Below are 20095 nucleotides of genomic sequence, written 5' to 3' on the forward strand. Positions count from 1 at the left end.
TTCCTCCTGAGTTAAAAGTATAGCCATTGAGCATCTGGTTTCAACATAGCATTGTGAATTCTTTTTATTTTTATAATTATAAAAGTAAGCCATTGTGGAAAATCTGAACCTTTCCACAGAAAAGAAACGCATGGACTTGGAGAACAGACTTGTGGTTGCCAAGGGGGAGTGGAAGGGGGAGGAAGTGGGGTGGATTGGGAGTTTGGGGTTAATAGATGCAAACTATTGCTTTTGGAATGGATTAGCAAGGAGATCCTGCTGTGTAGCACTGGGAACTCTGTCTAGTCACTTATGATGGAGCATGATAATGGGAGAAAAATGAATGTATACATGTATGTGTAACTGGGTCATCATGCTGCACAGTAGAAAAAAAAACTATATTGGGGAAATAACAATTAAAAATAAATAAAAATTAAAAAAAAATCTGAATGCCATAAAAAGCAGAAAACACGGGAAAAAAAACCTTCCTAATCTCGAATCTAATACTGTTAACTAAGTTGATATACTCTTTGCAGTCACTTCCCCCCTCCCTTTTCTTTTGTCTTAAGACACAGGAGTTTCCACTGTGGCTCAGTAAGTTAAGAACCTGACTAGTATCCATGAGAATGTGGGGTTCCATCCCTGGCCTCGCTCAGTAGGTTAAAGATCCACCATTGCTGCAAGCTTTGGTGTAGGTTGCAGTACGGCTCAGATCTGGTGTTGCTGTGGCTGTGGCATAGGCCTGCAGCTGCAGCTCCAATTTGAACCCTAGCCTGGGGTTAAACAAAAAAAAGCCTTTGCAGTGTTGTCAGGTTTTTTTCCCATAAATAAATCTTAATGGATATATTTTATGAAATATTATATCTTAGTACCTTGTTCCCCATTTTAGGCACTTAGGCAGTTTTTATATTTCTGCTCTTTAATAATGATGGTACGAATCATCTTTGCATGTTTAAAAATATGTTCTGCATTTTACTTTATTTTCACAGAAAAAATATGGCCTGAATGAGTGTGGCTGGGTTAAAGTCTATGGATGTATTTTGCCAAGTGGCCTTACGCAAAGGACTAACCAACTGCTAGTCTGCATTACAGTGCGTGTGAGCGCCATTCTCCCCACATGCTCAACAACGCCGGGTGATCTCATGGCTCCGGCTCCTGGTTACATTTTCAGCCTTCTCCCACCCATTTTTGTTGCCTTCTTTTTCTTATTAAAGTGTCGTTGATTGACAATCTTGTGCTGATTTCTGCTGCACAGCGAAGTGACGCTTTGACATGTATGTACATTCCCTTTCTTATATTGTCTTCCATCACGGTCTATCCCAAGAGAACGGGTGTATTTTCCTGTGCTATCCAGTAGGACCTCATTGCAAAGGTAATAGTTTGCACCTACCGACTCCAAACTCCCAGTTGCTCCCACCCCTCCCCACTCCTCCTTGGCAACCACAAGTCTGTCCTTCATGTCTGTGGGTCTCTTTCTGTTTTTAAACAGGTACATCTGTGCCCTATTTTAGATTCTACATTTAAGTGATATCATACGGTATTTGCCTTTATCGCCATTTTTAACTGTCTGAACTTGTTCTTTGAGGGCTCATCTACTGAAGCTGGGTGTTATTTCTTTTCACTTAAGAATATGAATTCTGGGGAGTTCCTGTCGCAGCGCAGTGGTTAACGAATCTGACTAGGAACCATGAGGTTGCGGGTTCGGTCCCTGTCCTTGCTCAGTGGGTTAAGGATCCGGCGTTGCCGTGAGCTGTGGTGTAGGTTGCAGACGCCGCGTGGATCCCGCGTTGCTGTGGCTCCGGAGTAGGCCGGCGGCTACAGCTCCGATTAGACCCCTAGCCTGGGAACCTCCATATGCCGCGGGAGCAGCCCAAGAAATAGCTTAAAAAAAAGACAAAAAAAAAAAATATGAATTCTGCGCGTGGCGAAGGGATAAATTGGGAATTTAGGACTGACATATACACACTACCGTATATAGAAGAGATAAACAGCAAGGACCTGCTGTAGAGCACAGGGAACTCTGCTCAATATTCTGTAGTAACCTAAGAATGGAAGTGTGGGATTCAGTTTCCTGAAACTAACACTACGTTGTAAATCAACTACACTCCAATAAAATTTTAAAAAGCAGCAGCGCTGGAAAACAAAAGAGAAGGTTACTATTTTAGAACTAAAAAAAGAACGTGGGTTCTGTGCACCCTAAAATATTCAGCTTTTATCCTACACACATGTTGCAAATATTTTCCCAGTGTGTTATTTACTTCTAATTTTGTATATTTGGAAGTTAATGAAAGATTTCCAATGTTATGTAGTCAACACTCTTCTGATTCCTTCTAAGGCTTTAACCTTAGGAAGCCCTACCCACCTCCCTTATGCACCCACCACGCATGCTGTGGCATCACTGTAAACATGTCTCAGATCCATTAGTAATTTCTACGGGAGCGTGAATCACATCTCTCTTTCTTGATGCTACCTGCTGCTACCTGCCGCTCCCTATCATGTACCACATTTTCCCTGTGTTAGAATCTCTCAGTTATGTAGTTTCATGGATTTTTTTTTTTTCTTTCTGGAGTTGGGACCACATTTTACTCATTACTGAAGCTTTAAATATGGAGACATTCATCTCACTTCACTCCTCCTCTTTTGCTCTCTTAAAATGTACCTCTTCTGGCCTGCTTATTTCTTCAGAATATTTTAGAACATTTCATTTCAATTAATAAAGGATTTTAATTAACAGGAAGGTTGAGTATATTTTAATTATAACATGGTGACCAGTATGAGAATTAACATGAAACAGATAAACAACTTTATAATATTCATTTTATAATATTCAGTTTTCTCATGAAAGAACAAGGGGTGTCTGTAGATTATTTAAATCTTTCACATTTCTTGTAAAGTTTTATAGTTTGATTTACATACTTTCTGCTCTGTGAGCTTGTATAGATATTTTATGTTTTCATCATCACTATGGATAGGAGGCTTTTTAAATAACTTAAATTTTATATTCTGAACATTAACTTTGTAAACTCTCTTAATAATTCAATTAAGTGTCACACTGTGGCCTGCGAGGCTCCCTCAGCCTTGCCTCTAGCCCTTCCCTGCCCCACCCCAACCCTGCTTCTCCCCACCTAGGCATCTGCTGCTCAGTAGCACAGACATTAATTGTTTTGGTCTATGCATAGGAAATTCAGGCTGGTTTACTGCCCTTTCAGGCCTCTCAGTCAAGCGACAATGTTATTCTGAAATATACTACTTCAGGAAGATGAGAAAAATAACAGCAGCATTTGTGCAGTAAATTAATAGCAATAAGCATAGAGGCACATTACAGGCCCTTTTCTTGGACACTGTGTTACTGTCACACTGTCAGAGTCAGGGCAAGCATTCCTGCTTTCATTTAGCAAACAGAAATTTGGGGGAGTGTGAGTGGCCCCGGGCAAAGTTACACTAATAGCAAAAGCAATCAGGGCCAGAGCTTACAGCTTTCCAGTTTTTATTCAAAACCCTTTCCATTTTAACCTCGGTGTTCCCTAAACACACATAAAACATGTTATTTTTATTTTTTGGCTTTCAAGAGAAAATACAGTATTTCGCGGCTTTTTAACTTTTCATGTTAGCATCTAAAAGTAATCTAAGAATGCAAACGAGAGGCGTATTGGTAATCACTATATCCTATGTATACTCTGTACTGATGTCATAGAAAACCAACAACATTTTCTATTATTACTCTTAGTTTTTAACTAACTTTTTTTGGTAGCACAAATGATTTCACATTAGCATGAAAAAAGTTCTCTATGTTCTAGAAATAGCAATTTTATTTTCGGAATATTTACCTACATTAATACATAGCTCTTGATCTCTGGTTTAATCATTCTAGACTCTCTCATTAATGTGTATTTATCTAATCTCTTCTTGATAGGCATTTAGGTTGTTTCAAATTTTTTTTCTTTTTCCATTTCAAGCAAAGTCACTTTCTTATCCACAACCCATTATACACATGTGTAAGAGGTTCCTGAGATTGTACACGAGTGTAGGTTCATTGGAATCAGAAGGTGACTCATCCCCCCTTTGCCAGGCAGGGCCCTGGTGCGCATCGAAAGAACAGAAGCAGTTTATTCTCCCACCACCTGGGTAGCTCCCATGTTCTTACAATCTTGCCCAACTTGCTATGGTCAGTTTTCTTTGTTTTTAACTGAGTGGACATGAAACAGTATATCATTATGGGCTTAATTGCTATGTTTCATATTACTGGTGCTTATGACTTATTCCCCAGCTGTGACTTTGGCTATTAAAAATAGGTCACTCACCCTTTAATATCTCTGCAAATCCCTCGATTCTACTCATTTCAGTTCCAGACCCTGGACAAACCTGCAGCATCTCAGCACCTTGCCTCCATTCTCCCTCCCTGCACTTCCCCAAGAGGTATTTACTTGCCATCAACTTAATCATGTTATTTCTTTGCTTAAAACACTAAATGGTCCCCCATTGTCAAAGGATTAAATCCACACTTTCCAATAGTCAAGACATGTAAACAACCTCGACGTCCACTGAGAGAAGAATGGAGAAAGAAGATATGGTACATGTATACAGTGGAATATTACTCAGCCATAAAAAAGAATGAAATCATGCCATTTGTGGCAATATGAATGGATCTTGAGGTGATCATACCAAGTGAAGTAAGCCAAAGACAAATATTACATGATATCACTTATATGTAGAATCTAATAAAATGATACAAAAGAACTTATTTAGAAAATAGAAAAAAAATCATAGATTTTGAAATCAAATTTAGGGTTAGCAAAGGAAAAACATGTTGGGGGGGCAGGGATGAGATTAACACATACACACTACTGTATATAAAACTGAATACTAACAATGACCTACTATATAGCACAGGGAGATCTACTCAGCAGTCTGTGATAACCGTTTGGGGAAAAAAAGAATGGATATGTGTGTATACATATATACAGAACTGATTCACAATACAACATTGTGATTCAACTATACCCCAATAAAATTTAAATAAAACTTTCCAGCACTAAAAACTCACCCTCCAGAGGCTGGCCTCACCTGTTTTCTTCCCAGGACTATCCCAGCCACTCCTGTCCATATACCACACTCCATCCTGCTGTCCAGTGATTCCAGAAACACTTCTTACCAGTGCCCCTTTTCACACGGTGCTGTCTATAGCTCATAGGTGCATGGATGATGTCTTCCTGACCCATGCCACTGGCATGGGTCACATCCATGATGTTTTATATAAAATGGGGTTCAGTCTTCTTTGGAACAGCATGTACTTCCATTCACTGGTTTTATATGCCTTTTCTAGATACTAGAGCTACAACAGTGAATCAAACAGTGGAAATTCCTCTTTCTACCATCATAGTGCTTATGTTCTAGAGTAAGAAGGCGGATAATGAACACAAATGATTGAGCTGGGTAGCACTGCAGAAAGGGATGTGAGCTATGAGGGCAAGGAGAGCATGGACATGAGGTAGGGACTTTGGAGGTGGGCGGCTGTGGTAAGACTGACTTCTAGGAGGGGCAATGGAAGAAGATGGATGAGAAGGATAAAGAGAGGGAGACATGTGACTCCCTGGGAGCAGAGCTTTCCAGGCAGAAGGCATGGCAAGTGCAGAAGCCTAGAAGGAGGGAGCATGCCAGTTCACTGCCCTGGAGAAAAGCTGGAGCAGAGACTGTGGAGGAAGGCTGGAGACACAGATGGAAAGGGAACAGAGGGAAGGAGGCATTCTGGTAGCACCTTGTGAGCCATTAAGGACTTTGACTTTGTTCCTAAGAGATAGGAAGCTACTGAAAGAATTTGAGCAGAGAAGCTGTGATGGGCTCGCTTAGGATGTGCTATGAACAGTTTGAATGTGACCAAGAGAAAGAGTGGGGAGACAAAATGTGAGCCTTGCAATAATTTCAGTGAGGAATGTTGGTGGTTGGGACTAGGATGGTGGTGAGAAGCTGTTGCTGGATTCTAGACATGCCCTGAAGATAGAAGCAAAGAGTCTGCTGCTGGATTGGACATGGAGTGTGAGAGCAAGACAAGGCTGAGTCCGTTTTTGACCTGAGCAAACAGCAAGGATGGGTCTGCCATAGACTGAGATGGAGAAAGGGGTGCAGCTGGGTTTGCAGGGAATAAAAGGAGTTCATTTTTGGACATTTTATACTTCAAAATGCTTATTAGACATCCAGGTGGAGAAAGAAAAAAAAGTCTGGCTTTCAAGGCAGAGGCATGGGATAGAAATAAATATTTGCAAGTCATCAGTATGTAGGTGAAACTGGAAGTCCTGAGACTGGATGGGATCATCAGAACAGTGAGTGGAGAAAATAGAGGAAGCTAAGGCTGGAGCCCTGAGCCACCCGCATGAATGCAGGGGAAGCAGGAAGAAACTGCAAAGGAGGCACAGAAGTCAAGGTGGCCATGAAGGTCATTCCATGGCTATAGGGAGATACACTGAAGGTCACAAACCTCACACAGATCAGGTTTCCAGATTAATTTTGTAAACTGAACCATCTGTGCAAGCTGCCCCCTACTGAACTTGGCTCTTTATAGACCAAAACAATTTCTCCAGATTCTAATTCATAAGTGGCAGCAGAAGAAAATATTATTAAAAGATCTGACCCCAGAAAGAGGCACTGAAAATTTCTTGTGCTGCTCTTCAAACCACTTCAACTATCCTCTTCAAATTCCACATTGAGAATAAGTGATTTCAGATTAAACATGTCCCCAAGGCAATCCCTCCTACATAAAGCTCCTTCTAGACGTGAATGGTCTATAGTTTTGCAAGATGTGTGAGATGCATAGATGGAACCAGACTTTATTGGAAAGAAAGATGACTCAGTTCATGATGGTGGCCTCTGATTTCCCGAGCAGAAAAACAGATTGTTCAAGATCTGTTGATCTAGATTGATTAAGACGGCTTCCCCTTAACCTGCAGTGCTCTCCTAGGTTTCCTGGGGAGCTGTGAAAAATACTCAAGTCTGGCTTTCACCCACAGAAAGTGACTTAATTGTTCTGAGACTCTAATTGCCACGAGGGTTGAGAAACACTGGTCAAGAGTGGGCTTCTGAAACTTCTGAAATGTATGTGAATTTCCCACAGACCTGTTAAAATGAAGACTCTGAACCAAGACAGCTATGGTCAATTAATCTTTGACAAAAGATGCAAGAATACAAAATGGGGAAAAGACAGCCTTTTCAGGAAGTGGGGCTGGGAAAACTGGACAGTTGCATGTAAATCAGTGAAACTGGAACATACCCTCACACCATGCACAAAAATTAACTCAAAATGGCTTAAAGACTTGAACATAAGACAAGATACCATCAAACTCCTGGTAGAGAACATAGGCAAAACATTCTCTGACATCAACCTTACAAATGTTTTCTCAGGTCAGTCTCCCAAAGCAACAGAAATCAAAGCAGAAATAAACCAATGGGACCTAATCAAACTGACAAGCTTTTGCACAGCAAAGGAAACCATAAAAAACGAAAACAAAAAGACAAGTTAAAGAATGGGAGAAAATAATTTCAAACCATGCAACTGACAAGGGCTTCATCTCTAAAATATACAAACAACATATACAACTCAATAGCAAAAAAGCCAACAACTCAATGGAAAAATGGGCTAAAGACGTGAATAGACATTTCTCCAAAGAAGATATACAGATGGCCAACAAGCACATGAAAAAAATGCTCAACATCACTGATTATTAGAGAAATGCAAATCAAAACTACCATGAGGTACCACGTCACACCAGTCAGAATGGCCATCATTAATAAGTCCACAAATAACAAATGCTGGAGAGACTGTGGAGCAAAGGGTACCCTCCTACACTGTTGGTGGGAATGTAAATTAGTACAACCACTATGGAAAACAGTATGGAGGTACCTCAGAAAACTAAATATAGATCTCCCATGTGACCCAGCAAACCTACTCTTGGGCATATATACAGACAAAACTTTCCTTGAGAAAGACACATGTACCTGTATGTTCACTGCAGGACAATTCACAGTAGCCAAGATATGGAAACAACCCAGATGTCCATCAACAGATGAATGGATTAAGACGAGGTGGTATATATGCACAATGGAATACTACTCATCCATAAAAAGAAAAAAAATGCCATTTGCATCAATGTGGATGGAACTAGAGACTCTCACACTAAGTGAAGTAAGAAGAGAAAGACAAATACTACATGATATCACTTATATCTGGAATCTAATATACAGCATGTATGAACCTTTCCACAGGAAAAAAGATCATGGACTTGGGGAACAGACTTGTGGTTGCCAAGGGGGAGGGGAGGGAGTGGGATGGACTGGGAATTCGGGGTTCATAGATGCAAACTATTGCCTTTGGAATGGATAGGAATGAGATCCTACTGTATAGCTGGGAACTATATCTAGTCACTTATGATGGAGCATGATCATGTGAGAAAAATGAATATATACATGTGTGTGTGACTGGGTCACCTTGCTGTACAGTAAAAAAATTGACAGAACACTCTAAACCAGCTATAATGGAGAAAATAAAAATCATTTTTAAAAAGATACAGCAAAAGGAAATGCAGGAAAAAGAGTAAAGTTACTTAAAAAGAGTTTAATTTTAAAATGCACATGACACAGAATAAAATAAATTGCTTATCTTCGTAAAAAAAAATGAAGACTCTGATTCATTAGGTCTAGGTGGGTGCCTGAGGCTTAGCATTGCTACCACCCTCCATGATGAGGACACAATCTTGTCCAAGGACTACATTTCAAGAAAATTACCACTTCTACAAAAGTCATCTGGCACCATCTATGATAATAAAATGCAGCCAACTTGACTACTAAAAGCTAGTTCTCCAGGAGTTCCCTCATAGTGCAACAGGTTAAGGATCTGGCATTGTCACTGCAGTGGCTTGGGTTGCTGCTGTGGTGCAGGTTTGATCCCTGCCCCAGGAACTTCCATATACCATGCCCCCCCCCCCAAGTTAGTTCTCTAGACCTTTCATTTAGCAAATATTTACTGAGCACTTGCTATGCATGAGGCTTGATGTTGGAGACTTCAAGAGATTCAGAGGTTAAAAGAAAAAAGTAATGATTCTGACCAGGATTAGGAAGAGCAAATAGGCTTCAAGTATTTTCTCTGATGGACAGGTATGTGTGTCATACTAAAGGGATCAAGATATAAAAGGACCTGAAAACCCAGCACCAGAAACCATAGACTCTCCCTAATCCTCTAGTGTTCTACCAGGTACCATTACATTTTTCTAGGGCACATGAAATGGGACTCCTTCCAACTACCTTAGCTTTAAAGCCCAGGTAATTAACCACTCACCCTACTATTTGGTAATGGACTATAAACAATGCTCAAAGTGCTTCCAAGCCTTAGCACAAAGATTTTTTTAATGCATTCAGCAAGCTCACGGCATCTTACATAGGTGGTCACCAAATGCTGCACCCAAATGTCCTTCTAGGGTCATAGGATCTGATACAAATGTGTATTTCTCATGGCTTCCTTCTGTGACACCAGCCACATCTGATTATGCACAGTGAAGCCTGGCCCAGCTCTGTTCATGTTTAGAAGCCAGGGCCACCATAAGGGAAACTGTATAAGAAGCTAGCCTCCCCTTTCCAAGGTCCTGGAGCCAAGGCTTGGAGGGAGGAAGAGTTTGGTTGCTGCCCTAAAGCTAATATCTCGTTGCTGGGGACCATACATTGTCACCCGCACCTCAACAAATTCCCTCATTTGCCTATTCAGCCAAAAATGACAAGGTGTTCCTGTGTAATAAAGAATGTGGCTGCTCTTTGTCTCCAGCTTACAGGAAGAATGCTCTAAATCCTTGAAACTTCTCAAGTGATAGTGGTGTCTTTGTTATTTCTGGTAGGGCCTGACTGTTTATGCTAACAAGGTGACAGCGTAAATTATCTTGGGGGGGGGCACTAACAAGATGACTCAGGATGGGAACTGCCCACACCAGAAGGCCAACCGTGACATCCAGGGAGGTGGGAGGGGTGGAGCTGAAGATTAATTTCAACTACAGGACCCATGATTCAATCAATCCTGCCAGATAATGAAACCCCAATAAAACCTCTGAACACCAAAACCTGGGTGAGACTCCCTGGTTGGCTCTGCACATGGTCACACACCAATGTGCTGGCAGGGACTTCAGAAGCTTTGTGTCAGGACCATCTCAGACCTTGTTCTTCCTGTCTTTGCTTTAGTTCTGATTTGTATCCTTTTGCTGTTATAAAATTGTATTTTTAAGAATAGCATTTTCAGAATTCCCGTTGTGGCTCAGTAGTTAAAGAACCTGACTAGTATCCATGAGGATGCAGGTTTGATCCCTGGCCTTGCTCAATGGGTTAATGATGTGGAGTTGCCGTGAACTGTGGCATAAATTGCAGATGCAGCTTGGATCTGGCATTCTGTGGCTGTGATATAGGCTGGCAGCTATAGCTCTGATTCGACCCCTAGCCTGGGAACTTCCATATTCTACTAGTGCAGCCCACCCCCCCCCACAAAAAAAGACACACATACAAAAAAGAATAGCACTTTCCTGTATTCTGGGTCATTCTAGTGACTTACTACCTGAAGAGGTAGTGGGAACCCCTAAATTTGTAACTCGTTGGTCAGATGGCCTGGGGACCCCAAGCTTGTGGTGGGGTAGTAATGGACAGAGGCCTGTGAAGTGTGGCCCAACTTCAGGTAAGTGGTGTCAGAACCCACTGCTGCAGTTTGCCTCAGTTTCCTGAGTGGTGCCGCCCAACCAACTGAGACTGTGTCAACGTCCTCCACCCAGGAGAACCTTTCTCTATATGTCTCCCAGCCATACTGAGGGTTTGCTCCCAACTAATAAACATGATGTCTTCTTCATCTTAGACTTTGCTCATCAAGTACTGTCAATCCAGAAGATGACTTAAGACTTCAACATGCCACCAGTAAAATGGCCTTGGATATAAATACTGACCAAGTTCAGGCTTTCCATGGCTCCCAGGACACTGTGATGTGTGGTGTCACAGGAACATGGCAACCAGGCTTTTTTCTGAGCATGGACACAACTCTCCCCTACCTCCTTTCCTTTTCCATCAAAACAGGTCCCTGGTACTCCTCGGATAAGGTCACCCACCTAGATGTCTGTCTTGCGTCACTGCCATTTTCAAATCCGTGATACATCTCAATCTCTTATTTGGAAAAAATAACCCGAGCTCTGGAGATGTTAAGAGCGAGGTTCTCAAGGTGACCCAGGGCTGCTGCATGAGAAAGAAGAACCAGGACCTCCTGACTCCTCTCACATTCTCTTAGATCATGTTGCTGCTCAGAAACAAAAATTCAATCCGTGATCTAAATATACCAGAAGCTGAATGGCCCAGCATCATGATATTGATTTTTTAAGTTAAAAATACTTGATGAACTATCAGTTTTTACCTGAAAAATTCTTTTCCTAAAGGTTCACAATTCTTTTGGGCATAGATTCTATTGGGCCATTTACAAAGTCTTCTCCAAAAGGAATGATAAAACTCTTCCTGAGACTTAGTGGTACCCTGCCCATCTCCCACCCGTGCACTGCCCCACACAAGCCTTCCTGCCTGTCCTTCCAGCTCAGACTCTCCTCTTCTGGGAAATTCTTCCCCCTCCAGCCCCACAAGGAGCAGATACTGGGAGCCAGGTTTGCCCTAGATGACACCACTCCTGTGCCAATGCTCACTCCCAGAGATGGATGTGACATCAACTGGAGCTAATTACTTGGCTGGTCATTAACCAACAAGAGTTCATTTCCTGATTATTCTAAGATATGTGAGTGGTGAGTGTTAGTCCTGTGAAGTCATCCAAACCTTGGCCATGTAAGAACACGGACAAGCAAAGGAATGCAATCAAGAAAGAAAACTGGAGAGAAATCTAAGCCCCTTGTGATTCTGCAAGTGAATCTTGTCTGTCATATGGTTGTTACAATACTGCTCCTTTTCTACTTTTTTCATCATTTGAATGAGCTCAAATAGGCTTATCTTCCTTGCAATGATTCTAGAGGGAATAAGACATACCTTCCCCTCTAGGACACCAAGATTCACCTACAAATGGAAAGACGCTGCAATAGATCTCATTAATTTGATATAGACGTTCAACCATAATCCAACACTGGCCCTATTTAACAGAACTCATGCATTTTAAGTAGGAAGAAACATGTTTCTTATTTCTTATCTGCATTCCCACGGAGGGACTTCATTTAGCGGGAGTCAAGAATATATTTCACAAATCTGAGACTCAATTATAATTTATAGTACTGGGTTCAGGCTCAGAATTCAGGCATAAGTTGTCTATGAAGCAAACTATGGAGAGATGATAAAAGTAAACGAGTCTCAAATTTTTCTAGCCTATTTTAAAATTTCTTTTTATTAAATCAGGGGCCAATTTGATAGCATAATTGGTAATAAGCGGCTGTCATTAAAACATGTGCCTGGTCTAAGAGTGGGACACACGCAGCGTGTAACCAGAGCAGGAGTATTAAAATGGTGCCACAAAGGACTCCAATTCCATTTATGATCACAGCTTGAGCAGTATTCCCTTGAGGGCTAGTCCAAGAATGCTTTACGATGGCACAGTGTTTGTCACTTTAAAGGCAAGTAGGACATGTGCTAGGAGACCTTTGCCTCTGAGTGGACAAGGCATCTAGAGAGCAGTACTGCACAACATCTTCAGGTTACTATGGCCCAGGAAACACAGAAAAAGGCAGCCGTGCTGATGACCAAGCTGGATGGACTGCCTGCTACCAGAGCTGAGACCTTTAAGGTCTTAAAAACCTGCTTCATCTCACCAGACCCAAATTTTATCCCATAAAACCAAGATCACACAAAATAACCGTCAGAGCTACCCATGTGACTTCCACACCCGTCTTCTAACTCAGAGGTCCCAGGTCTACCTCCATAAAACTCTGGAGAAACATTTCTCCTTCATTGGGGTCAGACGTTTTGAAGAAATTACAGTGGTTTCTGCCTGACCTCCTCCTCTGCCTATCTTCCCACACCATCCCTACACGTCCTCTGAGACAGCGAAGACCGGAACACAGCTGCGGAGGAAAGCTTTCAAGATCCCGCCAATCAAAGAATAGATTTTTTTTTTTTTTTTGGAATATGATGGACCATTTACAGAAATCCATTATACAAGAGTCAGGAAGAAACCCTGGATAAATGACACATTGCAGCACGAGTATGGATGATCTTTTCTGACCACAAAGCAACTGGGCTAGATATTAATAATCCAAGTTTGAAGCATAAAAAATACCTTAATTGAAAACTAAGAACCCAAATAGCTTGGGGTTAAAAATGAATTTTAAATTGCAATTACAGATTTTAGAAATTAATAACAACAAAAAGGAACACAAAGAGAACTATTCTCAAGAGGAGAGCCTAGAGCATTAAAGAGGGTTGCCATCTAGCCAGCACTCACCAGTTCATCCACTGACTTTTAAAACACGGAAACACTTTTGAGTAGCTTAGCATCCCTCAGAGCCTCTCCCCTGGAAATAGTGAAGCTCCCAATTCTGACTGGTCAGTTCCTATATCCGCCTGGTACTGAAATACTGTAGAGTTTAATTGCTTTTGTGATAAAGCCAAAAAGGTACATAAATGAATGGAACACTCAATCATCACATTTCTTAAAATGAGGGGAGACTAAAAAGGCACAAAATTCAACCCAAAGAGAGCAGGAAGAATGAATTAAGGAGGATGACAAATATGAGAAAAGCTGTCTGCTTCTCTCATTTCACCTCCTTTGCCAGAACTGGCAGAGGCATTAATGAGCTCCCTTGCTTTCCTCGGTCCAGTTGGGTTCAGCCAATGGTGAGCCCAGCATGAGCCTGGAGGGAGGGAGAAGTGTGAGGCAAGTGGGTGGCCCCATGGCCCTTCACTGTGGGTGGTGGGCTGGCATGGGGTCCCGGCTCTCAGGGAACCCTCTCCACTGGACTCTGGATTCATCATTGCTGCTCCTTCCAGATTAGCTCCCATGCTCACCCTGCCACCCTTCACTCAACTCTCCTCCAATCGCCCACATTGAATTTCCTGTCATTTTCCTGATGGGATCCTGAGTGATACACTAACAATAATAACAGACTAATGAAAACAAGGAACCTGGGGGCAGTGGCAAGTCGAAACCATCTCTGAATTAAACAGCCCAGCTCCAGTTTGTCTGGTGTTCTGTATAAACATTATCCAGGAAATTTATTTGGATATATTATTTTCTGAATAGTATTTGTTTATGATACTTAAATAAATTACTCTGGACCTTTAGATAGCTTTCTTTTATTCTTTAAAAGGTGTTTTCCCCATCAGTGGTACTTACAACTTCCTTTCATGTCCCTCATCTTTGTTTGCTTTATTATCTTTAATTTTACATATATGTATATAAAAAAGAATATATTCAAAAAACTAAAAAGCCCAGAACAATCAGAACTATATAGGAAAACTAGAAATGCTAGAGAAATAAATACATGTCTGTGCATATATAACATATACATACAACCACAGACAACTAGAGAAAAGAAAAATTAGAGGGAAGAAACAAATAGTGACATTAGTGATATGGAAAGAGATTATAGTTACTACTGTTGGTAGGAAAAGTAGTTTTAAATTACAAAAGAAAGGTATAAAAATCTAGTAAAATAAATTCTAAAATCTTGATGAAATAGGTAATTTTTCTGAAAATTTGACTCTTCTAGAGACTTTTCTTCTGAAATAAATACTGAGTCTTAAAAATTGTTTTGAGTTTCTTCCATATTTACAAGTGTTTTTTATTGAATAGAAAATCATTTCATAGATTCAAGGAGTTAACAATTATTCTATAATTTCTCTCTATGTCATGGCTCTGCCCTTCAAAAATTAGAGCCTATGCATTCTTAAAGTAAACAATGCAAACATTCAAGAACAAGATACAAATATATATATTTCTTTATATGGCCGCACATGAGGTATATGGAAATTCCTGGGCAAGGGATTGAATCAGAGCTGCAGCTGTGGTTTACACCACAGGAACAGCAACAGCAGATCCAAGCTACATCTGAGACCTATGCCACAGCTTGTGGCAATGCCAGTTCTGGATTCTTAACCACTGAGTGAGGCCAGGGATGGACCGTGCATCCTCACGGTGACAACATTCGGTCCTTAATCCACTGAACCACGATGGGAACTCCAAAAATAATGCATTAATGGAGGGAAATTTTGCACTTTTACTCCAGTCGTGTGTTGGTAAACTGGCTTTCTGGTGTGGCATTTGCTGTGATGTAAACTCCCCACCATGTTGATTTCAAGTTAGCCATGGTTTAATATCAGGCTGACAAAATTCCTGGGAAAGTAGCAATTATTTCTTTATTATGTATGTATGTTTGTCTTTTGTCTTTTTAGGGCCACACCCACAGCATACAGAGGTTCCCAGGCTAGGGGTCTAAATCAGAGCTGTTGCTGCTGGCCTACGCCAAAGCCACAGCTATGCCAGATCCAAGCCGCATCTGTGACCTACACCACAGCTCAAGGCAACGCCGGATCCTTAACCCACTGAGCAAGGCCAGGGATTGAACCTGCAACCTCATGGTTCCTAGTTAGATTTGTTTCCACTGTGCCACGATAGGAAGTCCGTGATTATTTTGAGACTGTGTCTGAGTCAGTGGACTCTAGGACCCACTGCTCTTCCACGCTGTGATCCCATTTCTGGGAAGGTGTGCTGAGAAGTTGCCTCCTGTATATGAAAACACAGAGGCACTAGCGTCTCGCTGTAAATACTTCAAGGACCATGTGTAGGATGCTGCTGCACAAATTTTGCTCCCACTGTACCTGCACACCTACATAGTACACAGCTTCTTGGGCACCTCTAATTCCCCTAAATGGATCCTATTCTCTCTGCATCAGTTTCTGCTTATGTAGTCCCAGCTCAGGTTTCAGTGACTCTGGGAAGTTTTCATTTATCTTCTGGCTGAGATAATGTTACATAGTTATCATGTTTCTAGTTACATTAATGGAACCATGTGATAATATTTTATTTCTGTGTAGGATCTATTATAGTTCTTTTGTTTTCTTCAGACATTCTTGTCACATAGCCACCAAATGTGTCTTTTAAAAACTATGTAATCAGATGGACACGTTTAGATTGAAATAGAAAATTTTTCATAAAAAATTTAAATCACAAGGATGTTATTTCTGGTACATGGTAATTATTGGTATTTTAAAAGTAAAATGGTTACATCCTTCTTTTAATTATATCCAGCAGGCTCTAGCATACTCATTTGATGCCCACAACATATGGAAAATTATACCTTTTGTTATTCCAATTCCAATTCCAAGAAATAATTTAATCCTAATACTACATATTTAGGATGTAAGCTCTTTTATTACTTATGCTTTTCTATAACAAAGTATGTATATAGATATACATTTAATTCAAAAAATTCTTGTGATCCCAGTTCTAATTGTCAAATAATTTCTTCCAGGTTGGGTAATTGATTATTATTGTTGTCAAAATTATTATCAGTAAATATATTTGATCCAAGAAAATAATACAAGTTTGATTTTAAAAATTAAAACATTATCAGAAATGCATCTCAATCATATGAATATGGTTGTTTTCTCTGCAAGTAGCTCATGTATCTATAACTAATATGACATTGCTAGAATTATTCAGGCTTCTAAGTTAACACAGTTCTTTTTAAAAATTATTATTGTTATTTTAGAATTAAGCAATAACATATCTTGGTAATATATAAGTGATATGTGTGAAAAGGTTTTATTATAGCACACATCTTTGAATTATTCTCAAGCTTTCTACTCCAAATCTCATAGTCATTCATCAACAAAACTAATTTTAATGATCATAAGCCAACAACTCAATTAGTTCCTACTCGAGTTTGGTAAAAGAAAGAATCAGAAAACAACTGACTTGGAAAAAATTTGTTCATCAGATTCATTCATTTTCTGGGAAGTATATAGAAAAAGTTTACCAAGATTTATCAGATGATCAATACTATGCTTTCACATAAAGGAATACTGTTTAATTCATGAAAAGTTGGGGAAATTTACATTATTAATTTCATCACACTTTTACCAACACAACATTTTAAAATTATTTTTTTATCAGGCTATGCCTTAAATATACTTTTGTCATACTCTTGGAGCTATAGATTTAGTCATTCTATTTATAGAAAATAGCTACCCAATACCATAAATGATAAAGCCAGTCCTCCTTGTCAAACCAATTACCCAAATTAGATTTTTTTTTCTCCTCAAAAAAGCCTGACCTCATTTTTAAATTTGAAATCAATGTGCTCATGCACATTTTAGAGAATATTATAAATATGACTAGGAATAAAGTGAAAGATGCAACTCATAAGGTAGATCACTAAAAAAATCCCAGTGACTAAAATAATATAGATCTAATATATTTATCTCTTTTATTTATTTACAGATTTCTGTAAAATATCCATGCTGGAGTGTTCTTTGGAAAGTCCTCTTTTACCCCCAATTTAAATCATGTTTGCCTGTTTGAGGACAACTGTCCCATGAGACTGTGAGTTCCCATGAGACTCGGGAGAGACTATCTCAGCCACTCCTGCACCTCTGGTCCCTCTGCTAGTGCGTGGCTTAGAGCATCACAAATCAACATCTGTTATTCATTTGCGGAAAAGAAAGATGGCATTGCAAAAGGGACTTAAAAGTGGGAACTGCTTGAATAAGCCAAAAGTCATATTTACATAAAATTGTAAAGGTTAGATTTTTGTCATCCTGATTTTTTAGCCTACACACACACACACACACACACACACACACTTCTTGAGTTCCCTATGAACTTCCCCTCAACGAGCATAAATTCTGCCTTCTTGATGGCCTGAGTCTAATATTCTTCAGGAAACCCTGTAGGTTTCCTATACTCTGCTATGGATGAACGTATTCCCCACCCCCACCCCCCAAATTTGTATGTTGAAGCCCTCATCTCTAATGAAGATATGGCCCTTGGGAGGCTGTTGGGTTTAGACGACCTCCTGAAGGTGGAGCCTCCGTGATGGGATTAGTGCGTGCTCTCGCAAGAGGAGGGAGAAATCCTGTGGGACAGAGCCAGAAGGCGGCCTTCTGCACACCTGCACACCGGGAAGGGGCTTCTCCCCAAGAACCCAGTCAGTTGGCATCTTGATCCTGGCCTTTCCAGCCTCTGGAACAAAGAAATAAACACCTGTTTCGGGAGCTACCCAGTCCACGGTATTCTGTTACAGCAGCCAGCAATGACTAGGACACACTCCATCCCTGAGCTATTGATTCAAGGACCATCTCCACACGTCTTGGTGGGGAGTGGGGGGCAATGACAAGAGACACATGAACTTCTTCAAAACTGCTCCTGTGAAAGAGTCACTGACTATCAAGGTCGCCCAGCCCAGGCTGCAGGGATCCCTGAGGTTGAAGAAAGCCCCACATCAGACTCCACAGGAGGCGACTCCAATGGGGCCAGGAACGGACAGTTCCGTATTTTCGAAAATCAAGGACCACGATTTCAAATCTCTCTCAACTCATCCAACCCTTTGGAGAAGAGCCCAACGTGAGAGCTGCAGCTGTTTTTAGGAGAGTTCCTCTTCAACACGCCGTCACCTCACCCTTAAGTGGAGATGCTGTGGGTGTCAGATCACTGGTCCTCCCGTGCGACTTTGCTCTATTAATTCCTCCTGCAGTCTCCTGGGAATCCAGGCTCATCTTACGTTGGCTCCCTCCCACCCGCATTCAAATACATTCACTCCTCTCCACATTCCTCTTACTCTAATCAGTTTATCCTTGACCCTCCTCAGCAGATTTGTGAAAAGACATTTATACTCGGGGCTTCACTTCTCCACATCTTCCTCAAAATTCTCCCAGTTGTGTCCTGGCTGCAAACCTACCCTCCCACTGAAACTTCTTTCACAGAGGGAAAAATAATGGGGTGGGGTCCCCCTCTTGCTAATTCCAATCTGTAAGAGGTGGGAGAGACAGGGAGAGGCTCCCTTGCACATATTATAGGGCTTCACAGAGGAGGCAGGAGCCCTGACACATCCCTGAGAAACAAAAACACGTCAGCCTGAAAGAGACAGAGAAAGAGCCGCTCAGGAATTAGAGGGATGCCTCTTGTGTCTGGAGAACGTCACACACCCTTGGTCACTGACTGAAGACATCTGTCTGGGAGGGGTCATCTGCTTCTGAGTCAGCAGGGACTCATCCGTTTTCAGGGCGCCAGTGTGCCCACTGCCATCCTGAAACCATTCATCACTGTAGCCTCCTGGAAAGACTATCAGGATGCACAGCGGCTATGATGTCAAAGTCACGCCAGCTTCATAAAGCAATTTGGGGCCTCATGCAACAGAGCAGGCTGAGCTGATGAGGAAGGTTCATGCCTCTCACTCCTGATGTTGTCCTACTGCCTCAAATGCAGCTGACCCTTGAACAACACGGGTTTGAACCCCCAGGTCCACTCATATGCAGATTTTTTCCTGAGGGTAAATTCTACTGTGCCTCATAATCCTCATGAGTTGAATTCTTGGATGCGAAACCATGCACCCTAGAAGCTGTGGATAGGGTCTGTAAGCTGACTATAAGTTGTATGTGCATTTCTGACTGTGCAGAGTTAGCACCTCTATCTCCTGAGTTGTTCAAGGGTCAACTGCACATAAAAATACAAAATAAGGAGTTCCCACTGTGGCTTAGCAGTAACAAACCCAACTAGTATCCATGAGGATGGCGGGTTTGATCCCTGGCCTTGGTGTTTTAAGGATCTACCATTGCCATGAGTTGCGGTATAGACTACAGACGCAGCTCGATCTGGCATTGCTCTGGCTGTGGTGTAGGCTTGCAGCTGCAGCTCCAATTGGACCTGGGAACTTCCATGTGCCATGGGGGTGGCCCCCAAAATAAAAATACATAAATAAAAGAGGTAATATTCTGTGTCTATATCTAAGTTCAATACCAAAAGAGGTGCCAGGAATGAAGAGAAAACTAAAAGCCAGAGCAGCTTGGCTAAAGCTGAAGCCAAAGGCAGGGGCAGGTGTTTCAGAGCTGGAAACTGGCCTTACCCCTGGGGAGCATGGCTTTTGATGAATCTAGACCCCAGGTTCTCTTGCGCTTAAATAGAGAAGAGACA

At 41.3% G+C, this 20095-nt stretch overlaps 1 protein-coding gene across 12 annotated transcripts in view; it reads right to left on the bottom strand.

Moving 5' to 3' along the window:
• The window catches only part of HECW1 (HECT, C2 and WW domain containing E3 ubiquitin protein ligase 1), a 405784-nt gene that overhangs the window by 271291 nt on the left and 114398 nt on the right, over positions 1 to 20095 (bottom strand). The gene's annotated exons all lie outside the window — the stretch shown is intronic.

Source organism: Sus scrofa, chromosome 18, assembly GCF_054392235.1.
Source record: "Sus scrofa isolate SSC_HxYL_T2T_F1_AM1 chromosome 18, Sscrofa_HxYL_maternal_Yorkshire_Landrace_v2.0, whole genome shotgun sequence".
Classification (NCBI taxonomy): Eukaryota; Metazoa; Chordata; class Mammalia; order Artiodactyla; family Suidae; genus Sus; species Sus scrofa.